The sequence below is a fragment of the Mesoplodon densirostris genome, chromosome 20, assembly GCF_025265405.1.
Source record: "Mesoplodon densirostris isolate mMesDen1 chromosome 20, mMesDen1 primary haplotype, whole genome shotgun sequence".
Classification (NCBI taxonomy): Eukaryota; Metazoa; Chordata; class Mammalia; order Artiodactyla; family Ziphiidae; genus Mesoplodon; species Mesoplodon densirostris.
This window is the reverse complement of record NC_082680.1, coordinates 34,563,592-34,580,108: the sequence shown is the minus strand read 5'-3', so window position 1 is coordinate 34,580,108 and position 16,517 is coordinate 34,563,592. Positions and strand designations below refer to the sequence as shown.

The following is a 16,517-nucleotide window of genomic DNA, read 5'->3' as shown; positions in this document are numbered from 1 at the left end:
ATTATATGTGAAAGGTATGAACACTGAACTCCAAGAAAATCAAGCATACTATGTTTTTTCATAATTTTTTGAGCAATTTACAGGATTCATTATCAAACTTACAGAGAGGAACACACTAAAATAAAATGTAAGGGTAAATTATTACAGTCTGTCTGAGGAATGCAGCTAACTGCTAAATCAGATAAGCCTGAATCTGGCTCATCAAGTGACACCAAATCAAGTTTCTTCAACTTCACAAGCACCTTATGACCAATAAACTTTAGAGTCAAAGATGCTGCTGAGCATGCATTTCTACAAATAGAATTCAAATAGGCTACCTTAATTGTAAAATAGCCCAAGCCCCATTGGCACCTTTAACACGCCCCTGGGCAAAAGCTACTACAGGTCAACAAAAATAATTCCTAGTGGCAAGGAAGAGCAGCCTGCAGACAGAGTCTGTTCTCAGGGAAGATAACAGCAGTCTGACTGTTTTCCCCCAAACTTAGGAGCTTCAGGAGAGACTGCCAGCTCCCCTTTCTGAAACACGGTTCCCAACCTTTCCTACAAGACCTCGACACAGATGCCCGAAAACAGCCCACTGCCATGGACTGCTTCTGAAGTGATGCCACCATGTGTGTAACTCTTAGCTTTTCCGTGTCAGGCCAACCTCTTCCATTTGTTTAGACTGCCAGTGCTTGGAAGAGCTTCACCCCTTCCCACCTTGGGACTTCCCACCTTGTAACCAGGACTGCATTCCTAAGAGGACTGCAACAAGCAGCCTTGATACAAATTACTAAGTGCTGCTAAAACAACATGAAACATTTGTCAACGATCCCCATCCCCAGTTTATTTATGGTAAGAACAGTACCACAACAGCCATTAGCAGATTTTTAAAAGGGAGGTTTAATACCCACCACCTTATCATAAGTCATCTTAAAAAAGCGACAACAGGCCCCAAATGGAGTCACCTGTGCTCAGCCCACCTCACCAGACCAAGGCTTAATAACTAACCTAATTGCAGTAACTGCAGTACAACCTCCACCAGGAATGGTCTTAACCAACTAGTCTGGAAGTTTCTTGTCAGCAGCAATGAGGAAATCTTCTACACAGGCCCTTTCCATACCCCAGAAGAAGATGAGGTGACCACTCTCCCCTTTTCCCTTCCCTCCTGCCTATAAAAGCCTTCCACTTTGTACGGCTCCTCCGAGCTCCTCTCTGCTTGCAAGGTGGGATGCTGCCCAATTGACCGATGGTTTAATAAAGCCAATTATATCTTTTAAATTTATTTTATTGAATTTTTGTTATTTAACAGTCATTAATTTTTATTGGTAATCATGCTAAGTGTTTGTTATACCTTTTCCCATTTCTTTATTTTGAAAACATTTTACTATATTTTAGACATCATTATATTTCATTAGGCCTTTAAATATTCTATTGCATTGATGTTATATTTTAAATAACAAATGTTTAACATAAAATACTGATTTTCCCTGATAATGTAAGTTATATTTGTCCAGTGTCAATGTCAAAAAAATTTCAAAGTAAATAAAAAATATGGAAAATAACAAAAAAAAAACACACATAGAAAAAATATGTAAAATCACCTGTCTAACCACAAGAGAGCATTTCAGTATACAAGCTCCTAATCATTTCACTATGCACACATCTGCCACAAAACTGGGATATCATACTTGTTTCCTTTAAACATTTCTACTTATATATCATATGTCATTTTAAAAATGACTGCAAGAGTGACACTGTATTGCTCTTGCTGGTCATTCAGCTGTTTCCAAGATGATGATGGCAATAACGCTGCCGCTGCTGCTAATATTCTGTACCTAAAATAACAATTAAGTTCTTAAATAACAATTAGATTCTTTCTATGTGCCAGACACTGTGCTAATAAGCACCTTAAGGTGGCATTCTCACCTTTGAGCCTTTTGCATTACCTATTTCCCTCACTGGAATACTCTTATATATGCCATTTGTATCCAAAGATGTTATGGACTTCCTTTTGCAATTCAGCTTTCAGCTGAATGACACCTGCTCAGGTACATCCCCGCCCTCTCCTTATTTCCCATCAAGAGTGAATGGACGGGCACACAGCTGGTGCTTGAAAGAATTTCTACTTTGCAGCCAATTAAGCCGACTGTGCTCTTTTCCCCATGGGGGCCTGGTGTGCAGTGGCTGCAAACAACAGGCTCCTTGGTAGTGTAGTGTATGAGCCTGTTGCTAGTATGGGTTGCCCTACGGGATGTTGGATTCAGCCCTTTCCAGTGGACATTCATGACTGGTATGCTGTCCCCAGTGGAGGCTCCAGACAGGTATGTGCGGTGCCTTTGGAAAGCCCCAGGGTGCAGTGGCCAGGGTCCACATTGGCCAAGTCATGATGTCTATCCGCACCAAGCTGCAGAACAAGGAGCATGTGACTGAGGCCCTCCTCAGGGCCAAGTTCAAGTTCCCTGGCTGCCAGAAGATCCACATCTCCAAGAAGGGGGGATTTGCTAAGTTTAATGAGGATGAATTTGAAAGCATGGTGGCAGAAAAGCGGCCCATCCCGGATGGCTGTGAGGTCAAATACATCCCTAATCGTGGCCCCTGGACACACGGCGGGCCCTGCACACGCGAGAGCCTTGGCACTGTCCCCTCCCTACTTGCCCACCAATAAATTCTACTTTCCTGTCCAAAAAAGAAAAAAAAAATTTCTAAAATGAATCAATGATCTATCTAGTTTCAAAGCTCAAATTCTTAATTCTGTACTGTCCAGTGATAAAATTTTGGTACATAAATCTCCATCGCCATAATTATTTCCTTCAGGAAACCAGTATTGCATTTTTAATTTCAAATTTACATCAGGTTACTGAAGACTTTGATAAACTGTAATAAACAAACATAGAGGCATCAAGATTATTTTCTTCTTTCTCCTAAATTGTAACTATACTGAAAATATAAATAGAATGAGTCAACAGTACAAACAATAATTTCTAAAAATCAGATGTAATGAAAACTGTGCATTCTTCTTTCAGAAAGAAATGTTCAGATTCTGAACAGAGTTTTTTGGTGCTAAAAGATTATAGTTTCTATTCTACATTCCTTGTCAAAAGTATTGCTTCTGAGAATGGTGGGTGACCTGTTTTTAACCAACACTAATGAAGGAAAGGGTGGGTTTTAAATGAAAGACAAGAGCCATCAAAATGGAACCTAAAAACCTAAAACTTATTCTTTTAGTCTAAATGTAGAATTGTGAAGAGGCACTCATCGAACACAGATAAAATGCCACCAGAACTAGACCGCCACCAAACTCCTACTTGAGGACTCAAATGGCCACCCTCATGGCACTGCCCTTTGGCCTTGTGTCAAAGGGCTTCATTATACAACCTGCTGCCACAGAACAGCAAAGTGGCAGGGAGGGGGAACTTGGCCTAGTTTTAAAATAATTGCTTTGCTTTGCCTCCACTTAAAGAGTCTTTCTCTAATAGGAGGAGACACTGTCTTCTGGGGAAAAAATATTCCACTTTTATTATCTCTTAATTACAGTGTCGCTGTTCCCAGTGTTATACGATAACAAAGAATTCTGCCTGCAGTGCCATTATAAACTCTATTTTCAGTAAGTGTGACTCAGAATAACATCTACCCTCTCAAATTTGACATGTGGGACTGGATTTTCAAAACTTTCACTGACAAGCAATGTATAAACCCCTCTAAAGTGAGTGAAACCCCCTAACCTTCTCAAGACACTACTCAACACTCCTTACATCCAAAGCGCTTAAAATGAGATCTAAAATGTGAAACCAATATGGCTCCCACACCCTTAAAAAGCAGTTAACATTTCAATATTTCAAATAGAAACAGATCTCAGGTGGGTAAAATCAATGAAGAATCTATACTGGAAATGTGATTAAAATATTTCAAAATTATTAAAGTGGTATGTCCACAAAATTAGCTTCTTTGATTCACTTCTTCCCAACTCCTCCAATACCATTTTCCAAAAGAAACCACTTTTTAACATTTACTGTTTCTCGGGGTAGTTAATGTGCATCATAACCCTAAACAATGTGCTGTGATAATAGATTGTAAAATTCTCTATTGATTTTCTGCTGTGAGAGATGAGGACTAGCAAATGTGACTGCTCCATTCCACCTGTCCAGTACATTTGTACGGCTTTTTATCTGCATCTTATTTGTTGCCCCAGTAGTTTTAAGAGCATGCTAACAACATTATTTCCTGCTTCCTGGGTATTAGGTAGCCCCTTCCCACTTCTCTCTAAGAGCAGCATGATGGCTCTATCCCTGTTTCCCTTGGGCTCTCCCCTCTCCACTTTTACACCCCAAATTCTTTCATCTGTACTCTTACAGGGTCAAGGTGGACAATATTTACATTCCATTGTGTAACCATAATTAAATCTTTTACATTTCTAAATGTGAAAAACAAAAAAACCAAAATTTTATTATTGTGGTGAAGGTTTAAAATATTACAAGGTGAATACTAATTTTGGGGTTTTCGGTTTTATAATTATTATTTTTCTCGCACAGACTTCAAGAAAAATACCAACTGCTTCTAAATTTCCCATGCAATCAGGTGTTCTATCAAGTTCTTAAAATTTTATAATGAAACATTAAGAGATCAGAAGTTTATCAAGAGCAAGAAACATACGTGTACCTAATTTTTTAAAATTGTCAATATAGGTGAATTGCTAGGTACTCCTCACTGACTGCATGTTCTTCCCCTTGCCAGAGGTAATCACTAAGCCATATTTAATGATTTCTATGTGGATGTGTTCCTATTAAAAATAGTGCTGTGTTGCATGCTTTAAGATGTTACCATATATGCACATTCTTCTGCAAGTTGCTTTTTTTCATTAAACATTACCTTTTGTGAGAGTCATTCATGTTAAAAATCGTAACTCTAGTTACTTGCTTTTCACTGTTACATAGTTTTCTACTATATGAATATATGAAGCCTTTCCAATCTCTTATTAAGGGCCATTTAGGTTGTTTTATTTTTTATTTTTTTGCGGTACGTGGGCCTCTTACTGTTGTGGCCTCTCCCGTTGCGGAGCACAGGCTCCGGACGCGCAGGCTCAGCAGCCATGGCTCACGGGCCCAGCCGCTCCGCGGCATGTGGGATCTTCCCGGACCGGGGCACAAACCCACGTCCCCTGCATTGGCAGGCGGACTCTCAACCACTGCGCCACCAGGGAAGCCCTAGGTTGTTTTATTTTGATCTAACATAATGTTGCTATGAACAATCCCCCCACCTTGTAAAATGGCAAGAGTTTCTGTAGATACGTACCTAGGACTGGGTTAACTGAGACACAGGTGTAGGCTCTTCCAACTTTATTGATTATTGCCAAGTGTCTTCCAAAGTGGTGATACCACCAACACTCACATGCACAGAGTGGAAGAGTGCTCACTGCTCTAAAATCCTTGCCAGCATTTGGTATTATCACTCTTTCAAATTCTGGCCAATGAGACATATGTGAAATGATATCTCACTGCGTGTTTAATCTGAGTATCCTTGATTACTGGTGAGGCTAAGTATCTCTTCATATATATTTATGGATCACTGCAATTTATTTTTCTGTGAATGGTCTGTTCCAACTGTTGCCCATTTTTCTGTTATGTCAACTTTCTAATTAATTTAAGATTCCTTTACACACATACGATACTAATCCATTATTAGTAATATAATATGCTACAAAGTATCTTCTCCCAAACTGTGGATTATCTTCTAACTTTTTAAAAGAGGAGTCTTCACATTAATGTAATCATATATAGCAATATATCCTTTCACTGTTTTTGTTTTTCTAAATCTTAAGAAAGCCTTCTCTACCCAAAGGTCATTAAGATGTTTTTTCACATTTTGATCTAAACATTTTAGATTTTCTCTCTCAAATGTTTACCTTTAATCTACCTGAAACTGATTTTTCTGGTTGGGCTCAGGTGGGGAACATACACAGACACACACATACCGCCCACCACACCCTCATTCCATAAGCACACACACTACACCCACCTCACCCCCTCCACAGACACCACATACCTCCCCCGACCACACATATCACCGCCCACACCCTCAGCACCATTTACTGAAATAGTTCTGTTGTCTTCAATTATCTGAATCACTTCCTCTGTTGTATAATCAAGTTACCATAAACACTGGACACTGCTGCTTCTGGGCCCTCTTATCTATTCCACTGTCCTTTGGATATCTTGTTATCTGCGAGAATGTCAGCATGGTCCCAACTGTACTTCTCCCACTCAATTTTGAATGTTTTATATGGTACCTTAGCTAACAATATATGTATTTAGAAACTTGTGCTGTGGATTCTAGATGGTAATTACTCTGTGTATGGTACACCTAAATGTTAGCTCCTAAGAGGAGAGAGGCTATATTTAACACAGTCTTTGCACATGTATAGTCTTAGGTACTTGAGGAGTGTTTAATTCATGTAGGGAAAAATTCATTTCTTGCATCTCAGCTTATACAGGCTGTGGCAGTAAAACTAGATAAGCACTTCATTTTTTGCCACGTTGATACCACTGAAGTACAAATTTAGCAGTAGGTATGGTCTTGCCCATCTGTCTGCCCCCATCTCCTTAAGGCTACCTCAGTCTAAATGGGAGGCAGGGGTGAGGGGAGGTGGGTCACAACCTCAAATGACTCTGGGGCCAGAAAAGTAGCAATTATTGTGTAAGGAGGCCTGGTATAATGATATAGGGCCTTGTGGAAACTATGGTCAACCAGAAAATGCCTAACTAAATTCACACAATTCAATTTACAAAAGAGTGCTAGGCTGGCCAAGTAAAAGAAATGTTCAGGCCCCACTGGCCCCAGACTGAGACCTCTAGTCATCTAAATACATGCTACATTGTAATAGATGGTACTGATTGCAAAAAACATGGAGAACTTAAATGTTTTCTAAACATACTTTCTCATGGGCACTGCTTTTAGTAATGTGCCACAATTAGTTTGGTATAATCAGATTTTAGTCCCACCAGATATCCTGATATTCTATATTACAGCTTTGGCTAATAAATTTAAGATGAATTTCCTCCTCAGTAAAATGGGGATAATAGTAATAATACCTGCTTCATAAGGTGAAGATTAAATGAAGCAATGCATGAAGTGCTTAGGAAAAAGCACTAATATTGAGTAATCACTTAATTATCTCGTTATTCATCATCATTTAGAACATTCATATTTTGAGTACCTTGTTGTTTCCAATCACTTTCTTGATTTCCACAAATATCATGTATCAGGTTAATAAAGCTAAGAGCTTATACTGAACTTTATTTTTCATTCTACCTGACAAAATCCAGAAGATACATTTTGCTTTCTAAATTTGACCGTTCAAAGCTTTCGCTTAATGTCAGATTTAATGGGTTTGGTAAACACCTATACTTCTATGAGATAAAACATTTGCTTTTAATTATGATTTGTCTCCTGGACAAATTTTTGAGCTGACCATATCTTTAAAAGACTAAATAAATAAATAAGAGCAAAGAAAATCTCCAAGTTTTAAAAAATGTTTGTATGAGGAATTATGGAAATACTGACAAATTTAGTACTCAGAGTTAATTAAGAAAAATGAAATATACAAACCTTGAGTTGGACAAGTGGTCTTTTGGAGACAAGTTAATCAGGGTTTTAATCTTTCCATAGAGTTTTTTTTTTTTTTTTTTTTTTTGCGGTATGCGGGCCTCTCACTGTTGTGGCCTCCCCCGTCGCGGAGCACAGGCTCCGGACGCGCAGGCTCCGGACGCGCAGGCTCAGCGGCCATGGCTCACGGGCCCAGCCGCTCCGCGGCATATGGGATCCTCCCAGACCGGGGCACGAACCCGTATCCCCTGCATCGGCAGGCGGACTCTCAACCACTTGCGCCACCAGGGAGGCCCTCCATAGAGTTTTGACCCAAATCTTCACTTATGAAAAACTTTTAGTAATATCTATCATCAGAGCACCTCCCCATGTTTACATATACATGCAAATGCAATACAGCGCTGGCTATAGTGAACACGATGTATCCAAATAAATTTCTACAGACTTTAGCAGGATAATATGTCCAAAAGATATCATTACACAAATTTCTCAAAAATTATTTGGATCTCCTATTCCAGAAAAGCTCCACTGTTGTTTTTTACTCTTTTAATGTATTAGAAATGAAAAGTGATATATTTTAAAGCACATTAGATATGAGTACTATAAGACATACTTCAAATTTGCTTATGGTGAGTACCTCTCAAAACAGACGGATGCATTCAGAAGCAGGTCAGGTGTTGGTGCATTTCCAAGAAGCAGTAGCCATCTAGCAGTGAGATAAACCAGTTCAACCAGATTTGACTGGAAGTCCAACAAAAGGGATTTGGGAAGCATGGAAAAGATTAGCTGGGAAGAAGACAAATCCTGTTCTGGGACTCCAAATACACACCTGGTCATACTCAAATACCTAGAATTCCTTACCACTTTCATAACTCAGTAAATATTAGGTCTTGAGGTCTGAGGCAACTAGAAAGAAATTTCTTAACAACAGGGATCAATAATCAGTTTAGTTCTAGTTATGCCCATTAAAGATTAATTGCTACAGAAACTGCCCTCTGATCATAACAACTAGAAAATAGGACAGTATATATAAAGCAAAAGTTTTCAAACATTGTACAATAGGCAGATCTGAACTGTGATTTAGAAGAGAAAGGAACAAATAAGGTAAGCCCAGATTACTGCTTGGAGGCAGTGTCTAAGATCTAGCAGTAAAAGTAGGTGCCTGGAAGTAGTGCTGAGCTGAGGAGCTGAAGAGGGAGTGTGGTGAGGCTGAGGTGGCTAGAATTTATGGAGCAGGAGGATAAAATAGAGAGAAAAGCTGCACAAAGCAACAGCTCTGGAGGTCTGCAGAGGAATCCCCAGGTCTTGGCTGGAGCACTGATCTGAACACATCTGAAAGGAAATGGTCCAATTCTTCAGAAGTAAGTAGTGGAATGAGTAATTTTAAGAGCTCACAGAGGGCTAAGAACAGCTTGTGTTCTTATCAGACAGAGTGGAAAGACTTCATTAACACCAGGGCATTGAAGAGAGTCTAAAGAAGGGTAATAATGCTTTAGTGATGGAGCTAAATAAGTTCCCAAATAAAGGCTGCTCTGGATCCACCATGACAAAGGGTAAAGACAAGCCTCTAAAGGGTTCAGCTAATCTGCAAGTTACTCATTTGGACAATGGAATAAAATACAATATTCTTTAAAGGAATAAAACCAAATCCACCCCAAAAAATGTCACAAAGTCTGGCATGCAAACAAAAATTACCAGAAATGCACAGAATGTAACAGTTCCAGAAAAACACAGAGAGAAAGGAATTTGAAGAGAAGGACCTTAAAACAGCTATTGTAAATATGAGAAATATGCTCAAGGATATTAAGAAAGATACAAACTTGATAAGGAGAGAAATGAAGGATATAAAAGTTTCACATTGCAGTTTCTAAGATAAAAATACTATATATGGAATAAAAATACTGTAGTAAACTTGAAGATATAGCAACAAAAATTATTAAAGTACTGAAAAAACAAAAAAAAGAGTAGGAAGAAAATTGAGCAGAGTCTCAATGAACCTTTTGTGTAATATAGTCTAACATACAGGAAACTAGAGCCCCAGGAAGAGGGGTGGGTGCTATAAAAATGATGGCTGAAAAATTTCCAGACTTGGTAAAAAATATAAACCAATGAATCCAAGAACTTCAAAAAAAAAAAAAAAAAAAAAAAACCCAGACAAGGAAAACATAAAGTGAGCCACCTCATAATAATACTGCTTAAAATCAAATATAAAGAGAAAAATCTTGAGAGCAGCCAGAGGGGGAGAAACCCACACTAGGTACAGAGGAACAAAAAATGATAGCAGACCCTTTGTCTGAAACCACACAGGGTAGAGAACCACGGAACAACATTTTAAAATTACTGAACAAAAAAGAAAACACTGCCAAGGAATTACACACAAGTGACCATAAATTCCTAAAATTAAGGTGCAGCCTTAATATTATTTTAAAAAACAATAAAACATGAGAACATTTCTCACCAGCAGTTTACTATAAGACATACTGAAAGAAATTGTTCAGGCAGAAAAAAAAAATACTAAATAGAAATGTGAAACTGCAAAAAGGAACCCAGTACACCAGGAATGGTCAATATGTGAGTAAAAGTAAATACCTTTCTGTTTAAAGCAAAAATATAACAATGGAGTATGAGTTTTATATACATAATTAAAATGTATGACAATAGCACAGTAACCTGTTATAAAGATTCCAAACTACACATGAAGTGGTAAAATTTGAAGGCAGACTGTGACACGTTAAAGACTATACTGTAAACCCTCCAGCACTCATTAAAATGATTAAACAAAGAGGTACAGCTAACATGCCAACAGTGAAGAAAGACCGAACCCCCCAATGCCACAAAACACACACAAGCCCAAACAAGTCAGGAAAAGAGAAAAAGATAAAAGATGGAGTAAGTAAATATCAAAGAGCAAGATGGCAGAATTAAAGACAACTATATCAGTAATTACTATAAATGTAAATGGTATAAACACTCCAATCAAAAGACAGATTGTTGGTTGAAAAGACCCACAAGTATGCTGTAGAAAACAATTTTAAAGACAAGATCACAGAATAAGATTAAAAAGCTAGAAAAAAATTCTAGCAAAAACTGAAAGGAAAGCTAGAGTTACTATATTAATATTAGACAAAGTAGATTTCAAAATAAGGAATGTGACCAGGAATGAGGAAGGTCATTTCATGACAAAGGGATCCTTTTATCAAGAGGACATAACATGCACAGGTGGCAGAAATGCAAAACATTACAGACACTTCAGAAAACAGTTTGGAATTTTTTTATAAAGTTAAATATATACTTAGTACACATCCCAGCAAGCTCATCTCTCACTCTTAGGTACCTTCTGAAAAGAGATGAAAACATATGTACATGCAAAGACTTGTCTGAGAATATCCAAAGCAGGTTTATTTATAATAGCCCCAAACTGAAAACAACACAAATGCCCAGCTGGTGTATGTGTAAACTGTAAGATATTCAAACAATGGAATGAATATACTACTCAGCAATAAAATGAGACAAACTACAAACTAACGCAGCACACAATATGGATGAATCTGCAAAGAACACTTCCAAGTGAAAGAAGCCAAGCACAAAAAAATATGCATGATTCAATTTATTGAAATTATAGAAAAGAAAAAGCTCAGTGCCCAAGGACAGATAAGTGGTTGCCATGGGCTGGGAGTAAAGGTGGAAGGAATTAACAGCAAGACCTTTTTCAGGTAATGGAAATGTTATGTATCTTGATTGTGATGGTAGTCACACAACTGTATTCATTTTTTAGAACTCAAACTATGTAATTTAAATTGGTAAATTTTAGTGTATGTAAATTATCATCAGAAACTATGCACTTTCTACTGAAAAAGTTGAATTATCTGCCCATACTTACGTGATTTTAAAAACCATGAAAAACTGAAATGGGAATATCTAGGAAGAGCCTGAGGAATTAAAGGCTGAAACTTCAAGACTCCTCCCCAAAACCCTCTCTCAAAGGCAGAAGTGAAGAAGCCCTCCGTGATAAAGCAACCGGCTGGAGTGAAGTCTGGAGACTGGGCCCAATTAGCCCCGTCTTACCTGATCCATCTGTTTTCCCACCTATTTTGTGTTCTGAAGCAGGAGCAGAAACAGAGACTGAAGCAGAGGCAGGTAACAGGCAGAACGTCTAAAGCTGCTAAACAGAAAAAACGCCCCATGACACTTAAAACTGCCCTCACCAGCCAGAAGTTCTCCAAGGAGATAACTAAGGCTTTTAAAGGCGTTTTACTGGCAGGAAAACCTCTGGCCTGGTGCAAGGGGACTGCGATGGTTTGGGCCTGTGCTCCTGCTCATAGGGCTGCTAAGCGATCAGAGCTTCCAGCAGGGGGATTCTCTCCAAAAATCCTCAGAGGTGGCCCAGGAAAACATGGACAAAGCAAATGTCAACAGGTTGAACCTGAGGATGCTCTGGAATAAGTTACCCAGGGAAGTGACTCAGTGAAAAGACGCTCAAGTGCATTAGCTTGGTCAGCCCATCCTGCTTGATGTAGCAACAGACATTGAATCAGCGACAGCTGTTCTGTGGCCTCTTTCGCCTTTTCTAGAACTGGCATTTTAAACTGAAGTTATTCTGTTTTTTGCCTCTAGTACTTTATATGAAGTATGTCAGATATTCTGTATTTTTCAGTTAGCCTGTAGAGTTAAGCTACATCCCTACCTGAGGAGAATGGACACCAACCAGCCTTGGAGCCGGAAGCCACAGCTAGACACACGGGATAGAGGTGAGGAGATCTGTGGTTAGAGATGGGAAACTGTGCCATGTTGGGTAAAAGCACTGTTTGAACTCAATGTATGGAGAAAGGGTGTGTGTGTGTGCTGGGGACAAAGAGATAAGCGTTGCCAGCTTTGTCTACCAAGAAGATCACCCTTTCTCTGAGAACTGTATCTCACCCCTGCTGGAGGGAACTCTCCTCTCGCCAGAGCAACCACGCGGGTGTCAGTCACAGTCCTGCCCCAGAACACACTACAGTGGAGGTCAGGAGACAGAACTGAACACATGTTCTGCCGTGCCACTAGTAATCACACATCCAGCCACGTGAAAGCCTCCCCTTCCAAAGAATAAAGCTGAGCGGGGTTCCCACAAGGGCAGAGCAGGAAGCCCCTGAGCTCACCTCCTCCCACAGACACACAAAATTACAACCACTTACAAAAAAGACCAGAACCTATCAAAAGAGATCTTCTACAACTAAAGACATAAGGAACGGACCACAGTGAGATGGGTTGGATGGCGGAGTCACGGTACAGCCAAGACCACACCCTGGGGTGGGCAACCCACAAACGGGAGAATAGTTACAACTGCAGAGGTTCTCCCCATGGAGTGAGGGGTCCGTGCCCCACATCTGGCTCCCAAGCTCAGGGGTCCTGCATCGGGAAGATGAGCCCCCAGAATATTTAGCTTTGAAGGCCAGTGGGGCTGACTTTCAGGACATTGCCCAGAGGGCTGTGGGAAAGAGACCTCACTCTTCAAGGGCACACATAGAATCTCACACGCTCTGGGACCCAAGACAGAAGCAGACTTTGACAGTGGCCAGGGTTAGACCCACCTGCTGATCTCAGAGAGCCCCCCGGAGAGGCGGGAGGCAACCGCAGCTCACCCTGGGGACACAGACGCTGGCAGCAGCTGTTTGGGGAGCTCGTGCTACCATGTGGACGCTGGTCTGGCGAGCACCTCTCGGAATCCTCCCTCTAACGTACTAGCCTCAGGACCCAGCCCCACCTCTACCCACCAACCTGAAGGAACCAGTACGGGGACACCTCAGGCCAAGCAACTAACTAGGTGGGGACACAGTCCCACCCACCAGCAGACAGGCTGCCTTAAGACCCTCGAGCCCACAGCTGCCCCTGGACACGGCCTTGTCCACCAGAGGGTCCAGGACCCAGCCACACACGTCAGTACATGGGCACTAGACCCAGGAACCCCAGGGCCCTGCAGCCAGAGACCCCGTGACCCAGCTCCGCATACCAGTGAACAGGCACCAGCCCCAGAATCTCCTGGACCTTGACCCCACCCACCAGTAAGCCTGCTCTAGCCTTGGGACCAGCATCACCCACCAGCAGGCAGAGACATGGCCAAGGAAAACCTCAGCCCTGGAGCCTACAGACCCAGCCCACCTACCAGCTGGGCCCTGGCCCTACCTACCTTCAGGCCAACACCAGCTCTGAGACACACTGGGCCCCTCAGCCAGCTGCCCTAGGGTCCAGCCCCACTCACCAGCAGTCCGATACCAGCTCTGGCACCCCTGGGTCCTGCAGCTAGACCCCAGGACCTGGCTCTGACCACCAGTGGGCCAGCGCAAGCTCTGGGGCTCACCAGGAGTGAGGCTGCCAGCCACCTTGTGACTCAGGCCTACCAACCAATGACCAGCAACCTCTACACAAGGAGGGCCTGGCCAGCAACCAGACCAGGGGCCAGCCATGCCTATGAGACTGCCCACACCAGTCAGCCTACCACAACAGGGGGACCCACAGTCCGCAGAGGGGGCACCCCTAGAGCATCCAGCCCTGGTGACCAGAGGGGAGTGAGCTGCCAGGACACACAGGATGTCTCCTACAGAAGGCCACTTCTCCAAGGTCAGGAAATGTAACCAACTTAGATACACAGAAATGAAACCAGCAAATAAGGCAAAATGAGGTGACAGAGGAACATGTTCCAAAGAAAGGAACAAGATAAAACCCCAGAAGGAGAACTAAGCAAAGTGGAGACAGGCAACCTACCTGAGAAAGAGTTCAGGGTAATGATCATAAACATGATCAAAGAACTTGGGAGAAGAATGGATGAACAGAGTGAGAAATTAGAAGTTTTTAATAAAGAGTTAGAAACTATAAAGAACAACCAAACAGAGATAAAGAATACAATAACTGAAATGAAAAATACACTAGAAGGAATCAACAGTAGATTAAATGATACAGAGGAACGGATGAGTGAGCTGGAAGACAGAGCAGTGGGGATCACTGCTGCTGAGCAAAAAAAGAAAGAAGAATAAGAAGAAATGAGGACAGTTCAAGAGACCTCGGGGATGACATCAAATGTACTAACATTCACCTTATAGGGGTACCAGAAGGAGAAGAGAGAAAGTGGAAGACAATATATTTGAATATATAATAGCTGAAAACTTCCCTAACCTGGGAAAGGAAATAGACTTTTTCGTTGAAAATCCACAGAGAGTCTGAAACCCAAAAAGGACCTCACCAACACACTGTAATTAAAATGGCAAAAATTAAAAATAAAGACAGAATATTAAAAGAAACAAGGGAAAAGCAACAAGTTACTTACAAAGGAGCTCCCATAAGGCTATCAGCTAACTTTTCAGCCAAGATATGGAAGCAACCTAGGTGTCCATCAACAGATAAATGGATAAAGAAGATGTGATATATATAAATGTAAACACACACAATGGAATATTACTCAGCCATAAAAAAAGAATGAAATTCTGCCATTTGCAGCAACATGAATGGACCTGGAGAGTATTATGCTTAGTGAAATAAGTCAGACAGAGAAAGACAAATACTGTGTTTCATCACTTATACGTGGACTCTAAAAAATAAAACAAATGAATGAATATCACAAAAAAGAAACAGACTCACAGACATAGAGAACAAACTAGTGTTTACTGTGGGGAGAGGGAAAGGAGGAGAGGCAAAATAGGGGTGCGGAATTAAGGAATACAAACTACTATGTATAAAATAAACAAGCTACAAGGATATACTGTACAGCACAGGGAATTACAGCCAATATTTCATAATAACTATTAATATACATGGAGTGTAATCTATAAACTTTTTGAATCATTATGTTGTACACCTGAGACTAATAAAATATTGTAAATCAATTATACCTCAATAAAAAAAAGAATAAATATGATATGCAAAAACAATAAAGAGAAAGAAATGCAGAAAATGTCCTGGAGACAATTCATCTTGAGGCGTCTCCTTGTCCTTTTCTCCTAAGCTGTTAGACTCACTGTCCCTTGCAGCCACTGGAGTGCTGACAGAGAAAATGACATAGCCTAGTGGGCTAGTGTACAGACTGCCCAGAAACACGGTGGGGCGCTCCTACAGAACTGGGGACAGCAAGGCTTGCTCAGCATTGTAAGTCAGTGTAAAGCTACACTGCTACGTTTCTCTTGATTGTACCCTAATAGAATATGCTAATACATTAAGAAAAAAGGGCCCAGCACAGGTGGAAACAGCAGGACTGTCCATCCCAGCACTGCATGTCTGTGTCTGGAGATGGATAGAAATAATCTAGAGCTATAGCCTAATTCTGCATTAATTCTGCATTAAAGTTGTTAATTCATGCATTAATAGCTATCTTGGTCTATCCAACTATATACAATTGCTATTTCATACTCTGCAAGGGCTATTCTAAACATAGAAACAGACTCCATTCCACTCAAACTTCCAACATCATGTGTCAGTAGATAATCCTGTCACATGGGCCTCCTTCCATTTCCTAGGACTAAGCACACCGCACTCACCTACACTGCAGCCGTCCATCTTCCACAGAGGTCAGCATTCCACATGTGCTTGGATCTCAATTCTAAACCTCCCTGCTTTGTCTCAAGGACCTGACACTATTTATCATTCTATGTGTTATAAATCCAACCTTTCCCTCAACCACCAGAAAATGTAAACTCCATGAAGACAGGGCCCTTGTCCATTCTATATACTACTGTATTTTTGATGCCTAGCACATAGCAGGTACTAAAAATTATTTGTTGAAGGCAAGAATAAATAAATAAGAGGTTAGAAATGAATAGTCTGTAAGAAATCTTCCAGTTCTGAAGATCTATAATTCTACTTGCAGAAGATCAGGTGCATAATGGATTTTAGATTTAGGGTTAGAGGCTTTACCGAATTTCAATAATACTTTTCTAAATAAACATAATACAATTTTTCTTTATCCCTTC

At 40.7% G+C, this 16,517-nt stretch overlaps 1 protein-coding gene and 1 non-coding gene across 7 annotated transcripts in view; one reads left to right on the top strand and one right to left on the bottom strand.

Annotated features, from left to right (window-relative positions):
- Positions 1-16,517, bottom strand: part of PSD3 (pleckstrin and Sec7 domain containing 3) — a 567,622-nt gene that overhangs the window by 88,161 nt on the left and 462,944 nt on the right. The gene's annotated exons all lie outside the window — the stretch shown is intronic.
- On the top strand, positions 2,110-2,248 carry LOC132481399 (small nucleolar RNA SNORA70). The gene has a single exon (XR_009530820.1). It is a non-coding gene; the product is annotated as a small nucleolar RNA SNORA70 (small nucleolar RNA).